Genomic DNA, 15,364 nt, shown 5'->3' on the forward strand with positions numbered 1-15,364 from the left:
CAAGATACAGGTGGATGTGTCTGGCTAAAATGGAGGCTGATGAAAAACAGCAGACATTAAGGCTGAGAAGTGTGTTAGACCACACTGGGGAATACCACAAATGGCAATTACTCTTAAGAGGACAAGAAATGTGCTTCAAGCCACCAAATCCTTATCTTGGGGGCTGATGCACACCCAAAGAGCTGGGATAAAAGCTGGTTCTTAAATAAGGGAAAGTCAAGGACAAGCGGTATTTTGGGATTCTACAAAGATCACTGGAAAGGCAGGGCATCTAGGGCTTCTTGACTTTGTAAACATCTAGTATCTGAGAGGTGACAACCATTTTGTTGAAACTGGGCAATTGAGAGCCTTCACAGATCTAGGGCTGATTGGGAGGAAAGTCAACATGGTAAGTCCTAGCTTAAATAAGTTCTTGACTAGAACTCTCTAGACTTGATAATCTTTGTCCACTTAAAAAAGCAACTCAACTTACGGAAATGTCTTAGATGCCAAGACAAGGGAAAAGAAGATCAGAAGATGGTATATTCTATGGGAGAACAAGATGGCCTCTCAACTTTTTTCAAAATAAATTAGTGTTTCAAGAGAAATTATTGGTAAGATCAGGTCTATTAGGGCCATGGCCCATGTAGGCTTAGCAGATAGAGAAGACCAGTCATATGACTGAAACTTTCCTAAAACACCAGAGGTTATCACCAACATTTACCTTAACATGACAATAACAACACAGAAATAATTTCTGCACAACAGAATGAACTCATGGGGATGGTGGAGATGAGGAGGAAGGCAGAAAGGAGGAAGAGGTAAGGAAAGTGCAAACACTGTCACCAGGTTACTCCATCAACACATAGTTTCAGGATGGAGAGGTGTTCATCACACTGTGGAGAAGGCACTAGAGCTAAGGGTACCCCACTGGTCCTTGTCTACATTCTGCCGACTCATCTATTTTCTCACTTATTTTTCTTTTAAAATGACTAAATGTGTAATCTGTAATTGACAAACACAGTAAAATGCTTGGCTTGGCCTATGGGTGGGGGGAGAAAACTTTAGTAGATGACAAAGAAAAGAAAATACTCTGAAAATACTTTGAGATTTAATTAGTAAATGAATACTCTGGTTTCTCTTCAGATCATATAAATCTTTTGCCTTTTAATTAGTAAATGATTTCACTCAGTACAGCAAAGCACAGTCATTTGTTGGAAGCTTGAGGCTGACCCCCACCTCCTCAAACACACACACACACACACACACACACACACACACACACACACACTCTTTGTGTTATTGAGGCTGACCCCCAACTCCTCAAACACATACTCTCTCTCTCTCTCTCTCTCTCTCTGTTCTCTCTCTGTGTTATAGTGTGCTTTATGTTACCAAAAGGGTTCTTGTATATAAATGTTTCTTTTCCACTACAAATAACTTACATGGTTACAGATGTCTAGCTTCCAATTAGCAATAACCCTACACTAAAGAATGCCTCTCCTTTTGCTCCTGACCTTTTGCAAATGATGATTTCTCAAAGGAAACTGGCTTCCACACAAGAAAAAGAATGGAAAGTGGGAAAAGTGCCCAAATTTTCTGCTTCTGATGCTATACAACCAGGTTAAAAAGCAAAATCAAACCTCTCCTTAAAAAGAAATGCAATTGCCAAGGAAGAGAGAATCAATCTGTAAAGTAATATTTAATTAAATAACATTCATTATAAAGCAATGATTAAGTGTAATTTCAAACTCCTTTCTAGTACAAATTGTTTAAATGGAAGGCTAGACTACAGTTGAATTTATATATGCATACACATACATGTATCTATATAGAGAGAGACATACTAAGCAAAAACACATTTCCAGGTTATTATTTGGACAGCTATTGGGAGCAGAGAGGTGGTGTCTTAAGAAAACTTAGAACCTAGTGGCTATCAGGATAGAAAAGTAAAACACCTGGATTTTCATTCTGCTTTACACATTGAGTTTTATGACTTGGACAAGTCACAGCAACCTCTCTGAGTCACAGTCCAGTTGAGATGGTGACCATAACCCACACCCATTGGTCTGATGTGCTCCCTATGAGAACATTACAAGCAGAAGGTGTTTTGGAAACGCAAAACTGTTATACTGTACTGTGCCTGTGTCTACCCTTGTACCATCATAATTCTACAATTAGGCCTGTAAGTGGCCATAATGAAAGAAATAAAACGATTAGGTAAATTCTGCACTGTTTTAAAGTGATAAGACAATAAATTGATAATAAACACAAGCTCTCATATAGAAGTACTTAGAAAATCTCTAAATGAGCTGGGGGAGTTGTTTTTATTAACATTCTTAGGATCATGAAAACATATCACAACCTATAATAAACTATGGACCTTCTCACAAGAGATTTATGAACATATACACACAATTTCCCATACAATTTCAAGAGGTTTATGACATACATCCAAACTACTGGGGATGCTTCCCAGATCCAGGTAAAAAAAGCTCCCTGTAATTCCTTATATACACTGGATGACCATGCAGTATGACAGTCAAGTGTGTGCTCTCTTCATGTGACACACTGATGAAGAATTAGCAAAGAAAACCATCAACTTAGAGTGACATATGCAGATCACAGATCAGTGGTACCTGTGGGGACTTACACAGCTGTGGGGAGGGACTGAAAAGGAAAGTGGGAAGGAGAGGTGGAATGGCTTTCTAGAGGAGATAAAAGACCTTCCAACAAAGACAACAGACACCTTTGGACCTAACTCTTCAGGAACCAGGAGAGGTTAAAATGCAGAATGCTGAGCAAGGAAAGACCATTCTGCTTTTCCCCCAACACAAAATAGTGGCTGAGTATTTTCCAGGTGTTTTCCTCATATATCCTCAGAATCTGTTTTCCTGAAAGGTTTCAAAGGTTTAGTAGATGGATATCACCAAAACCATCTCTGCCCCCCCCCCCCAAACACCAGTGTGTACAAGTAAGGTACAAGAGTATCAGAGAGAAAAGTTACTGCCTAGGCCACAGGGAACCAATAATCTATGGGGAAAAAACAGGAAAATCAGCCAATGATTCTCAGGTCCATTGGAGTCTACAGATTATACATGGATAAGAAGTGGGGTCAGGCAGAGAATGCTTGGATTTGACAAGACAGAGAGTGGTATTTCCTCAGTCCTGTACCTGTCCTATATGAATCCAACTGTCCTTCAATGTACTAGACAAAAAGAAGTGAGGCTGATTAAATGGCTACTTTGTGCCAGGACTGGCCATGGCTTTACATGTATGATTTCATTTACCTCACTAATCTTCAAGTCAGTGTCATTATCCTCATCTCAAGGTAAGGAAAAAGGCTTTGGTCATAGAACTAGCTAGAAGATCCTGCATTCTAATTAGGGTCTGTCCACCTGCAAAATTCAATCTGAGATTTTCAGTGCAGATGCCTCAAAATTTCCAGAGTTTTGGAAAAGCTAAATGTTTCCAAAGCAACCTGCTCAACCTAATCACATTGGGATATGAATGACTTATGGAACCAGTCTCTAGTTAGTAGACTGTGAAGCAAAGCATGATAAAAAACTGTTCAAAGGCTTTGTATGTGCTAAAACATCTCCAAACCAGCATGGTTCAGAGAAAACTTTTAGGCAATATGGGGGAGTTTTTTTTTTTAAGGCCCAAATTTGAGTGAATGCTCCTATTTCATAGGCATGTCAATCTCAAAAAGTCTTGGACTGGCCTCAGGATCCAGTCAGGATCCCCTCCTACTTGTTTCTCATACAGCCTGAATGTCAGCTTTTGGGAAATGGTCATTCACTGATAATCCAATGTTGAGACAATTCTACCTTACAAGGGTATCTTTGAAGGATGGGTGAGAAGCGGTAAGCTCCCATACCATTTTTTGAAAAAAGGCTTTCTTCTTCAGTATGTTTTGTCAAGTTAACTACTATTTCTTCTGTAATGTCTTTGTACTTTGCAATTCACTCTCACTGGAAAAAATGTGCTTTTCCCCTTATATCCTTGGGGAATTCCTCTTCATTTGAGTTCTTCTGAGGTATAAGTTCTTTTGTGAAATCTTACTTTATCTCCTCTGGTCAGAACCAACCATTCCTTCTTCATGCAGTTACTGTAATTACATAGTCAGCTCTGTCAGCTCACTTATATTTCCCATAGCAGCCCTTGGTCACCATCATGTCTACTGGACTGAAATGACCTTGAGGGCAGATGTAGGGTTTTCCTAGTTCTTTACAATAGAACATAGGACAAGAACTAAGAACATGCACAATGAATTCCCCTGTACAACAAATAAATCCTAATAAAATAGAAACAAACAAACAAAAAGAACTAAGAACATGATCTGGAATCTAGCTGACCCAAGTTTAAATTCAAGTATTACCACTTACTGGTATGTGACCTTGGACATGTTGGTAAACTTCCTAAGTTTTTACTTACTTAGTAGGGTTGCTGTGATACTTAACACAGTGCCTGAAAGGTAATAATCAGAAAGTTAGTAGCTACTGAATCTAGTAAGTAGGATAATTTGAAAAGTTAAAGCCCCTATGAACATGTTCATATGTACACTGTTTTTTTCTCTTGTTCTGTGTCTCAACACCCGGCCTGAAAAACAGAACCTTGTTTGTCTATACCAAACATGCTTCAAGCATTTGTAAAGGCCTACTGACTCATTGATGCCAAAATGCCTTTATTCTCCAGGTCCAGGGCCCAAGTCTATTTTCTGTTGACTAGTGCTAATACACCAAAGATTTTTTTTGTTGTTGTTGAAGGTGGTTTCAAATTTTGCCTTCAGAAAAACATGTATATGTGTGGGTATGGGTGTGTGTACGAGAGAACCTGTAGTAAGTTTGTACCTAGTTAATTTGAAAAAGGAGAAATTTATGTGTATTTCATGACCAGTAACCATGTTTTTGTTACAAACATGGTATTCCCAAACCCTACTTCCATATTCTCAGTGAGTCTAGAGAAGTCAAGGCTGCCAGATTCTCTACTTGTCCTTCCTACACCTATTTTCAGTTCATCAAAGGATCTACCAACACCTCAAGTACTTGCTCCTTTTCTTGCAACTCAAACCACTAAAAGTTGCATTTACTGTAATTATGCCCTCTGCACAGCTTATGAATTTCTTTATTTAAATGTATTTCTTGAAAGTATAATGAGTTCAAGACTTTTTTTTTTTTTTTTTGCGGTACTGGGATTTGAATTCAGTGCCTACACCTTGAGCCACTCCACCAGCCAATTTTTTGTGATAGGGTTTTTCGAGATAGGGTCTCACGAACTATTTACCCAGGCTGGCTTCAAACCACGATCCTCCTGATCTTTGCCTCCTGAGTAGCTAGGATTACAGACGTGAGCCACCAGTGCCTGGCGAAGTTTGATTTTTAAATATCCTTTGTTTGGGATAAGTGGAGGAAATAAGAGTAGGAGACAGTAGATAAACTAAAATGTTCACATTTCCAGAAATGATGGGCAAAACAATAGGAAGAATATTTAGTTTAAATGGCTGCATCTCTTGGGCAGCTCAAAGTAGTAATCACTTTGCAAATTAACTCTAACCAACATGTTAAAACCTTTAAAATATTTTTGTGAAGAAATGCTAATAATAAGCTACAACAGAATATCTGAAAACTGCAGCATATGACTACTTGGGACAGGTGCAACCACACAGTCTAGGGCTTTAAAGATGCATGCTTTTGAAGTCACCTCCACTCTACCTCCCAGCCACCAAAGCTTTGCCCAGGCTGTTAATTCTAAGTTAACATGGCAGCTACTGGGAGCCGGAAATCACCTCTCATTACCAAGCATCCCTTCACTTGCCCCACAAAAACTGGGAAAAACACTCAGCCACACCATGTGGCAAGGACATGGCTCACAGAGGTAAAAGAAATGGCAATGGCCACTTGCATTTATACTATTCCTTTTAGTGCTAGGAAATAAAATGAAGGAATTTCCCACAGGAGAGGTGAAGGTATGTAGTGTGGCAGTTATTTTTAAAAAGTTTTTGGAACAATATACTTTATTCAGAATTATAAATATTTCTTAAATAAGTGAGAGGATGCATGATTTCTGGATGCTAATCTCTGGTTCTTTGTGCTTATCAAAATAGAGACGAAGTATGAAAATTACAGTTCATCTGAAATTTCATTTAAATCTTTCCTCATTTTTACCTAGACAACAAGTACAATTTGAAACTAAATTTCTGAGAGTTCAACCAAATGCTGTAGACAGGTACAGAAGAGATTTTTCTCTAGAGCACTGAAATGTGCTCTTCCTTAATAATTCTTTCCTGACTCTGGGGAAAATGTGGAAAAGACTTATAGCATACAAAGTCACCATAAACTCCAGAGATTAAAGGATAATTATTAGCTTCAGTCTTTATTCAAAATAAAATGGACTGCTGTGTGTGTGTGTGTGTGTGTGTGTGTGTGTAAACATCTAACATAAACAAAATAAGACATTCCTAAGCAAATGAATGTAGTCATTAGCTTCCGTTTGAAATCTTGGCATCACCTTCTCCACCAGTCCATATGGGAGCTTCTCTCTGGCTCTGGAGCAAGACTCCACCTGTGGCAGCTGGAAAAGCATTTCCGGACCTACCCTGGGGGGTAGCAGTCTGGGGTGAGCTCTGCAGAGCAGGAGTTGAAGGCACAGCTTATGCAGACTCAATCAGAGAGATAAACTTTCCTCTTCGTGGCAAAATTCCCCACCAAGGTTCTGTTCCATTTCCATAAAAGACCAACAGATTAGCACCCAGAGGAAGTCGCTATTCTTTCAGGGGCTGAACATGACACCTGGTTTCAGCAAGTCTTCCTTGCAGGTAGTGGGCTGGTATACAAAACAGCTAAATAGAAGACTAGGTCTCCTTTTGGTGTGGTCACTGCCCAAAGTCCAAGTTCACAAACAGCCTTAATACACTTGAAACTCACCCCACCAATCTTTAGAGTGAGTGGTTCTGAATTTACAGTGACAGGTTTTTTTTCAGTTTACAAACACTGGACTGGGTGGTCAATTAAAGAAAATACACAAAGGTATAGAGAGAATTTATCCTCTTCTTTTTAACCCTACCACATGTCTGAAGGAGAAGGTTTAGAAAGGAATGTTTTTGTTCCTACTAAAGTTTTAAAAAGATTTCAATATTCTAGAACCTATGATAGCTCTTTAGTGCCACAGTAAAACAAAGTTCTCATTTTGATATCAAACCGAGTCCAACACTGGCTAGAGAAATCATAGGTACCAACTTTGTTGTTGTTTTTCCAGTATTGAGGATCAAACCCACAGTCTTGAGCATGCTAGGCAAGCACTCTACCACTGAGATACATTCCCATCCTTTCCAAGTGAACTTTTCTTTGGTCAATTTAACTTTAACTTTTTGGGTGACTATTTATCTCTGAAAGGATATTAAAATCAAAGCATTCTGTGAGTCAAGTGAGTATTTAACATTCACTGACAATTTAAAAATAAAGAATTGGAAATGTGAACAATTTCATTAACTTCCCTTTTGACAAGAATTTGTTACATTTATGAGAGATTCCCATGCCCATGCTAAAACCCAAGGGAAGGGAAAGTAGAAACATTTACTGAGTGTCTATTGGATGTCAAAGTGCTAGGTAATTTCAAATGTTTTATCTCATTTTTAGTACTCAGATAACCCCTTTAAAATAAGTATACAATATTATATAAATACATGTAGGCTTTCATTCTAGATGGCCTAGTGGGAACATGTACCAAATGATGAGTTACCACATAAAGTGTAATCATAACCAAACAGTCTTTTGTTTAGATCATAGATGTGGAATTCTTGAAGCAATTCGCCCCACTGATTTCAATGGTCAGATCTCAGATGAATGTGCGTTTCAGATGAACTGGCAACCTAAGTGTGTTTCCTACCTATGTTTCTAGCTAGTGTTTAACAAAACAAAGCTTAAAGCTTATAATATATTACTTTTAAAGAAGGCAAATTAGTCATAGGACTTTGACTCAAAGTCATCCACCAAATTGTAGACTTTGTAGCACAGATCGATCAACCAACAGTTTGTGAAGAACCCCTATCTGATTGGGACCAGACTACAGAGGATGTGGCTATGTCCTCTATCATTACTGATCATCTCAGGTCACATCACCTAGTCATCCAAAGTATTATATCTATTTAGAGCTAAGTTCAAAATGTTTAAGAATAAAAATCTTCATCATTTTTAATGACAACCAAAGATATAGACAATAAGCATATTGGTAAAATCTTCATGGGTTTAGGAAAAAAGTAATATACATAATCATCCACTTTAAGTGACTATTTTGGTGAAGTGAAACCTACTAGTGAATCAAAAACACATGGCTTCCTCTGTGTCTCTTTTTAGTGAGACTACTTTTAAAACATGCACAAATTGAAGTTAGTATCTAACAATGTGGCCACCGGCAAGTTACATAATGTCCTTTCACATGCTCATCTATAAAAGGATAATAGAAGAAGTAATCTCTGAAGTCCTCTTCAATCACAATAGCCTATAAATCAATGGACATTTAAACATTCCAGGCAGATTGCTATCTTTTTAAACATATCTTTATGATCTCTCTTGACTAGTTCCATTGCTTAATCTCACAACAATATTGATGCTGATAATAAAAGTTTTATGTCTAACATTAACCATACTCGATCTTCCTTCAGTTGGAGCCAATTTTCTCTAGTTTGAGCCTCTGTGGAGTTGGAGGACAATTGACCAGTGTATTCTACACACAGGAAAACCCTTCATTAATTCTTTTGGAATCCTGTCATTAAGGCATCCCTGACTTTTCCCTTCTAAGGGCCACAACAACCCCCATATCCTTTAATCATGGAGACCCTCCCTTCTAGAATCTAGTTAATTATTTTGCCTTTACAGAGAGCTAAATGAATCTGCCCAACATCATTAGTTAAAACAATGATTGGTGTGACTGCTGGATGAGAGAAAGGGAGCATTCCTTTTAATACGATTGCCCTGCGGAGACTGCAATTTGTTTTTGCTGGCTAATTAATGCCCCTGAATGACCTTCCTCTTATTCCACAGCAACACTCAAACTAAAATCAGAAAGAATGAATTTTTTAAAAACCATGAAGTACATGAAGTCTTTAAAAATTCCAAGAAATTGCACTTTTTTGGCTTGGAAAAATAACACAAATCATCAACGATATTGAAATGTTAACAAGTGATCCACACCAGAAAAGATGTCTTTTCTACAACTAGGTAAATTGAGTCATACTTCAGACTACCCAGAGCACCCCAAACAGATGAATGCCAGCCCTATTTTAAATAAGTCTTCCTTTGGTTGTCTCAATGCCCATGTTTAGACTGCCACAGTAAAAAAGTACTTCCTTCAGCATAATTAGATTTTTTCTTGCTGCAATATATTTTTTTGGTTTTCTGTTTCTTTTTCTTTCTTGCTTTTTTTTTTTTTGGTTTTCTGTTTCTAAATGCCAGGGAAATAAATGAATTTATGCCTAAAAGACTTGTGTCCAGAATATATTCAGAATAATAAGAAAATAAACAACCCAATAAAAAATTGAATCAAAGCTTTGAACAGACTTCAGCAAAGAAGATACATGGATAGCAATTAAACACATGTAAAGATGCTCAACATCTTCAGTCAACTGGGAAATTTAAAATAAAACACCAATAAGATACCACTATACACTCACTAGAAAGGCTAAAATGAAAAAGAGTGAGCACAATAAATGTTGGCAAGGATATGGAACAACTGGAGCTCCCACACTCGATTGGTGGGAATATAACATGGTACAATCACTTCAGAAAACATAAAAGTTGAACACACCCTACCATGTAACTCACCCATTCCACTCCTGTGTGATTATCTTAGAGAAATTCAAGTATATGTCCATACGAAGACTTCTACATGAATGTTCCTAGCAACTTAATTTTAATAGCCCAAACTGTATACAACATAAATGTTAATCAACAGTTAAGTATATGAACAAACTGTGGTAGATCACTACAGTGGAATACTATTTGATGATAAAAAGGAACAAACATATAATAACATGGTTGAATGTCAAAATAATTATGCTGAGTGAAAAAGCCAAAGTAGAATGTGTACTATATGGTTCCATTAATATACAATTCTAGGAAATGCAAATTAATCTATAGAAACAGGGCACAGGACAGTCAATAACAGGTGATGAGTAGGGGGAATGCTGATTAAGGACTACAAAGTGTGATGGATATGCTCACTATTTTCACAGTGGTGGTGGTTTTATGATTACATAAACATCAAATTGTATACTTAAAAAAATTTTGATAATACTGGATTTGGCCTTGGGTTCACTTGAATTATGTTTTTTGGCTTTACTTATTTTTCAGAGTGTTTCGGGTTTTTTTCACCCTTCACTGACGTCAGACTGATCCTTCTCTACCTCCTCTGTGCATGTACCACAGCACACAGTTTGTTTTTTTGAGATAGTCTCACTTTTTTGCCTGGGCTGGCCTCAAACCACAATTTTCCTACTTCAGCCTCCCGTGTAACTAAATTATAACTTTAAACATGTACAATTTATTTTATGTTAGACTTCAAGTTGTTTATAAACAGTAACCAATCATATATATTAGAAAATTTGCCATAATCCTGTTTTGCTGTCTCTTCCCAGCCTTTAGTCCCATTTCCAGAACATTCTAAGCCTTCTCTCCCTCAGAATGAACCCAGCTACTTCTTTCACACTTTTATGATCAGAATTAACTTTTCTGTGTGCTCTACTAAAAAAAAAAAATCAATGAATCATATAAGAACTAAAACCCAAACAATATTCGGAATCTTCTACATGTTCAAGATAAGCTCACGCTCACAAAGAAAGTAATGGGCAAGCTAGGATTCAAAGCATCTCACTCCATGGCTTGGCCTCATTGCCAAAACCAGTGTGTGTCAATTCTAAGGTTTTGGGGATTTTTGTTTTTTTGTTTGAGATAAGGTCTTGCTATGTAGCCGTGGCTGGCCTTGAACATTTGATCCTCCTGCCTCAGCCTTCTGAATTCTGGGGCTATAGACCTGTACCAATGTGCCTAGCTCCAAGGTATCTTTTATAACCACTGACTTAAACAGTAATGGACTATATTAAAAGACATTGAATTTTTACTTACAAGCATACATAACAACTCAAAACTATTCAACCAAGTGATGCCAGCTTTAATAAACCCATCTGTATTTCTCAGTAAATTTTTTATGTAATTATTTTAAAATTTACCCATATCCAGAGTAGATTAAACCTGCTTTCTAATATCGTATTTCAAAAATTTGCTTATACCATAGTGAAAAGGTAATTTTCAAGTCATACCAGTTTGAATCATTCCAAATTCTGAACAAAGCAGAAGATGATCAATCCCTATGATTTAATATAATCCAAATGAATGCATAATACAGACTGCTGTGCCAGTTTTAAGATGAAACAAAACTCATCTTACACACACATACACACACACCCTGCCACTAATTAAAATATACTAGTGTTACAAGTATATAATTTCAATGGTAGTGGTATCTTTGTTCAGAAACATGGTAATTCCTATATAACTAAAGCCCTCTACCATTTAATTAGGTCGCTAATTATGAGAAGAATCATATTACCTTTAAGCCCTTTCCTGGATTGTGACTATGGCTTAATATATTAATTTCATGGTAATTATTTTTTAAGATGGGGAACATGTCAAAAAAGAACCATGGTCATAATCCCCAAAGTGTCCATGTAAGTGAAGACTGTAGCTTCAACATAGTTTAAGACATTTACAAAAAAAAAAAAAAAAAAAAAAACCTCACTGCAATTCCCAATGCTAATTTTAACAGTTAGGAGACATTTTCCATTGCATTTTAAGTGGCATTCTTTAGTTCCATTTGAGCTCAATAAACAAATGAATTTAGCCTCAATTCAGTATCATCTTACTCACTAGCTTCCCTGTTTGCCTATCAAAAAAATAAAATAGAGTCAGTACAGAATGTATGAGTCACTCTTCAAACATGCCAAGGACATAACCTTCAACCTAAGATTAAAAATAAAGTACTATGTGTGAAATTCAATACTACTTAACTTTTGGGTGCTGAGGTCTAATAAATATAACATTTCAAAAGAAAATTAGACAATCTGGATCACTTGTGTTCATTTTCCTGGTTTCATTAGTAGATTTCTATGGCTTTGGCTATATTTACTCATCTGGATCCTGGGCAAACTGGTGGAATTTGGAAGCATTTAGTTTATATTCTGTATCACCAGTTTGTACAAGGCACAGAAATGTTCTCCACTCCCCTATACACTTCAAAGCACTTCATTCATTATCCAAATGGTTATTCTGACAAAACCATTAGTCAAGAAGACAGTGAAGAAATACTATTTTTTAAAAGAAGCACCTTTTCACAGCAGACTGTTTTAACCACCCATGTTGTTTCTGGTAAGGTCTTTGTTACCTAAAGAATACATTTTTTGAGCAGGATGTGGTAACCCACACCTGTAATCCCAGTATTGTGTAGGAAGAGGCAGGAGGATCATGAGTTTGAGACCAGCCTGAACTACATAAAAAGTCTGAAGCCAGCCTGGGATAATAGTAAGACTATCTCAAAACAAAACAAAAAAATTTTCTCTCCCAATTCCAATTTTTCTTACTTATGAGAAGGTCAGGACTTGTTTCTACTGGCTTTCATTCAAAGTGAACTTTTACTTATTTTAAATTTACCTTAACTCTTTCTTAAGTCCCTATGCCTTCCAGCCTTAAAGAAAACACTAAATACAAGACCGGTATTGCTGAAATCATGGTGAATGTCTCACAACTATCTTCAAATGATGAAAAGGATGAGTGCAGGACACACACACACACACACACACACACACACACACACACACACACGGTGGGGAAGTGGGGGAAGAGACATGAAACAAGTTTCATGATTTGGAATGAGTTCCCCCCTCTCCTCCCCTCCCTTTCCTCCTCTTTTTTTTCTATACTAAAATTCATTTGGTGTCACCACTCATGTTTGCAGAGTCTGAGAAACTTCATGTTTCAAGAAAAATATGACAGCCTGGTCCTCAGAAGCCCTTATCACCAGTGATGCTCAGGAGACTGGTTGAATCATATGTCAGTAATCTTATTAGCAAGGAAGGGTTGGGTTGCAGACAGAATTTAACAAGACAACATAAGGTCACATTCAAATTTTGTTTAGTCAAGAAACATGTGCTTGACTACTTAATGACTGCCAGATACCACAGATGAGGTTAAATACGTAATACTATTTCTAGTCATAGAGCATTTCACTGCCACCATTTAATAATCACAGCAATAGAAAAGTACTATTCAGCCACTAAGAGCACCTATTCAGGGCTGGGGGTATGGCACAGCACCTATCAAGTGAGGCCCTAAATTCAAAACCCTAGTATAACAGAGTATAATGGGGGGCAGGGAGAGCAGAGAAAGAACATACTTATTGCTTGGGAGGTTGACACAGGACAATTGCAAGTCTGAAGACCAACTTGGGCTATCCAGCAAGATGCTGTCTCAGAGAGAGAGAGAGAGAGAGACTGAGAAAAAGAGAGAAACTAGTCCTCTCTCTTCTAGTTCATTTGTGGCTATCATGCTTTAGAGTCAATCATTTTCAAAGCAGAAAAGACTCTTTCCCAATCTCACTTAGCACCATGTCTGTATGAGGATAGCAAAATAGTCTCTTCATCTTCTTAAAGTGTTCCATATCCGCAGTCCTATAGCTCTTAAAAGGATGGACGATGCCTCATAGGCAACAGCGATCCCATTCAAAATAATAAGGCAGACCATGTAGTTCAACCACATAGTATTTCACATTGTGACAAAGGTACTGGGATTCTCAGGAAGAATTTTTTTTAATTTATGTATGTATTTATGTACGTTTGTCATGGTGAAATATGCATGACATAAAATTTACCAGTTTAGCCATTTTTAATTATATGGTTCAGTGGCATCAAGTATATTTACCAAGACATTTTGTTTTTAGATTCAACTGAACTTTGCCCTCAATGTTTAGATATCCAGCCAATCATGGGTTGACAGTGATGGCTTCACAGAGATTAAATGTCATTCTATTTCGAGGTAACCTTCTGGCTAAGTATTCAAGACCAGAGTTCGCTCAACACAGTAGGGTTTGTTTGCTTCAGGTAAGGAATGAGTCACTCAAACCAAGCAGCTGTTCATTTCCTTCCAGATGGAAGATAGAAACTTTGATCTTCTTTTCCTTGCCATTAAACCTTTCAGAAAAGAAGGAACCCACTATTCCCCGACCTGTGGGAGTTTTACAAACTTCAGACTGCAGTTCAGAACACAGACAAGAAACTGTCCAAGAAAAACATGCCCCAAATGAACAGGATATAAACAAAGCAATAACAAGGTAATTAATGGTAGGGACTTGACTCCCCTCACTTGCTTCTCTGATAACAATCTGGCACTTTATCAGCAGGGTCTTTTATCTGGAAGGATTCACTGTGTTCTACTGCCTGGAACTATTTCAGGAGGGGACAAAGATAATCTTTCATCTTGAAAAGGAAATGGAACCACATCTAGAAGGGGTAAGGAGGAGTCAAAGCTATAAAAAGACCTCCAGTCTGTTCCTGCCAGGAGGGCAAGGTAAATGGAAATTAGGATGCCCTGCTTCACAGGAAGCACGGGTGGGAAAGAAGTCACTACAGTCCTTGGCCAGGCCACGAGGGTGATGATGACAACATGCTTTCTGCCTTTGTTCCCATTCTGCATCTTCTCTCCAATGCCTTGTAATTATCTTCCTATCAAAATCAAAGAAATTTAAACTAATTCATACTGTGGCATAAATGCCTAATAATAACTTAAAAGTTATTGACTTTCCACTGAAATACCTGTTTTAGAAGGGATTAAAACCCTATACTAAAAGAATAAAGTCTATCTGAGAATCAAGGCTCAGTTCAAGATGGAGGTGGTATCTGAGAACACTGTCTTTGGTAGAGGCACTGTTTAAGGCCTCTCAAGTAATTTCACATAGGTTTCCATCATCTAAAGGAAAAGCTTTAGTTATAGGCTTTCGTGGCTTCATTTCTAAGGAAAAAGGGACTGTTATGAGAGTATTAATTAGTAGTAGAGAATGTTCCCTTATTCCCCATTGGATCGTGGCCACTCCACTTGGACTTCATAACAACATGCCATGGATTGGTTGTGGAGGGACTCAGGAAAAACAGGGCTTTGAACTCCCTATCCTACTTAGAACTTAGGAATATTTATCCAAGTTAAGCCAGGGTAGCTGGCCAATTCCCAAACCCACGGTCTGGGGCTTCTAAAGCAGAGCATGGATTGCCCAGTGACACTAGTTCCCTTCTGTCAGCCTGTGTAGCAGTCCTGTGGAGCTCAGGGTTCATATCCAGGGCCCTTGT

The 15,364-nt window shown here is 37.7% G+C and overlaps 1 protein-coding gene across 9 annotated transcripts in view; it reads right to left on the reverse strand.

Moving 5' to 3' along the window:
* Thada (THADA armadillo repeat containing) overlaps window positions 1-15,364 on the reverse strand; it is a 321,031-nt gene that overhangs the window by 149,330 nt on the left and 156,337 nt on the right. The window lies entirely within an intron of this gene.

The sequence above is a fragment of the Castor canadensis genome, chromosome 12 (assembly GCF_047511655.1).
Source record: "Castor canadensis chromosome 12, mCasCan1.hap1v2, whole genome shotgun sequence".
In the NCBI taxonomy this organism is placed as follows: Eukaryota; Metazoa; Chordata; class Mammalia; order Rodentia; family Castoridae; genus Castor; species Castor canadensis.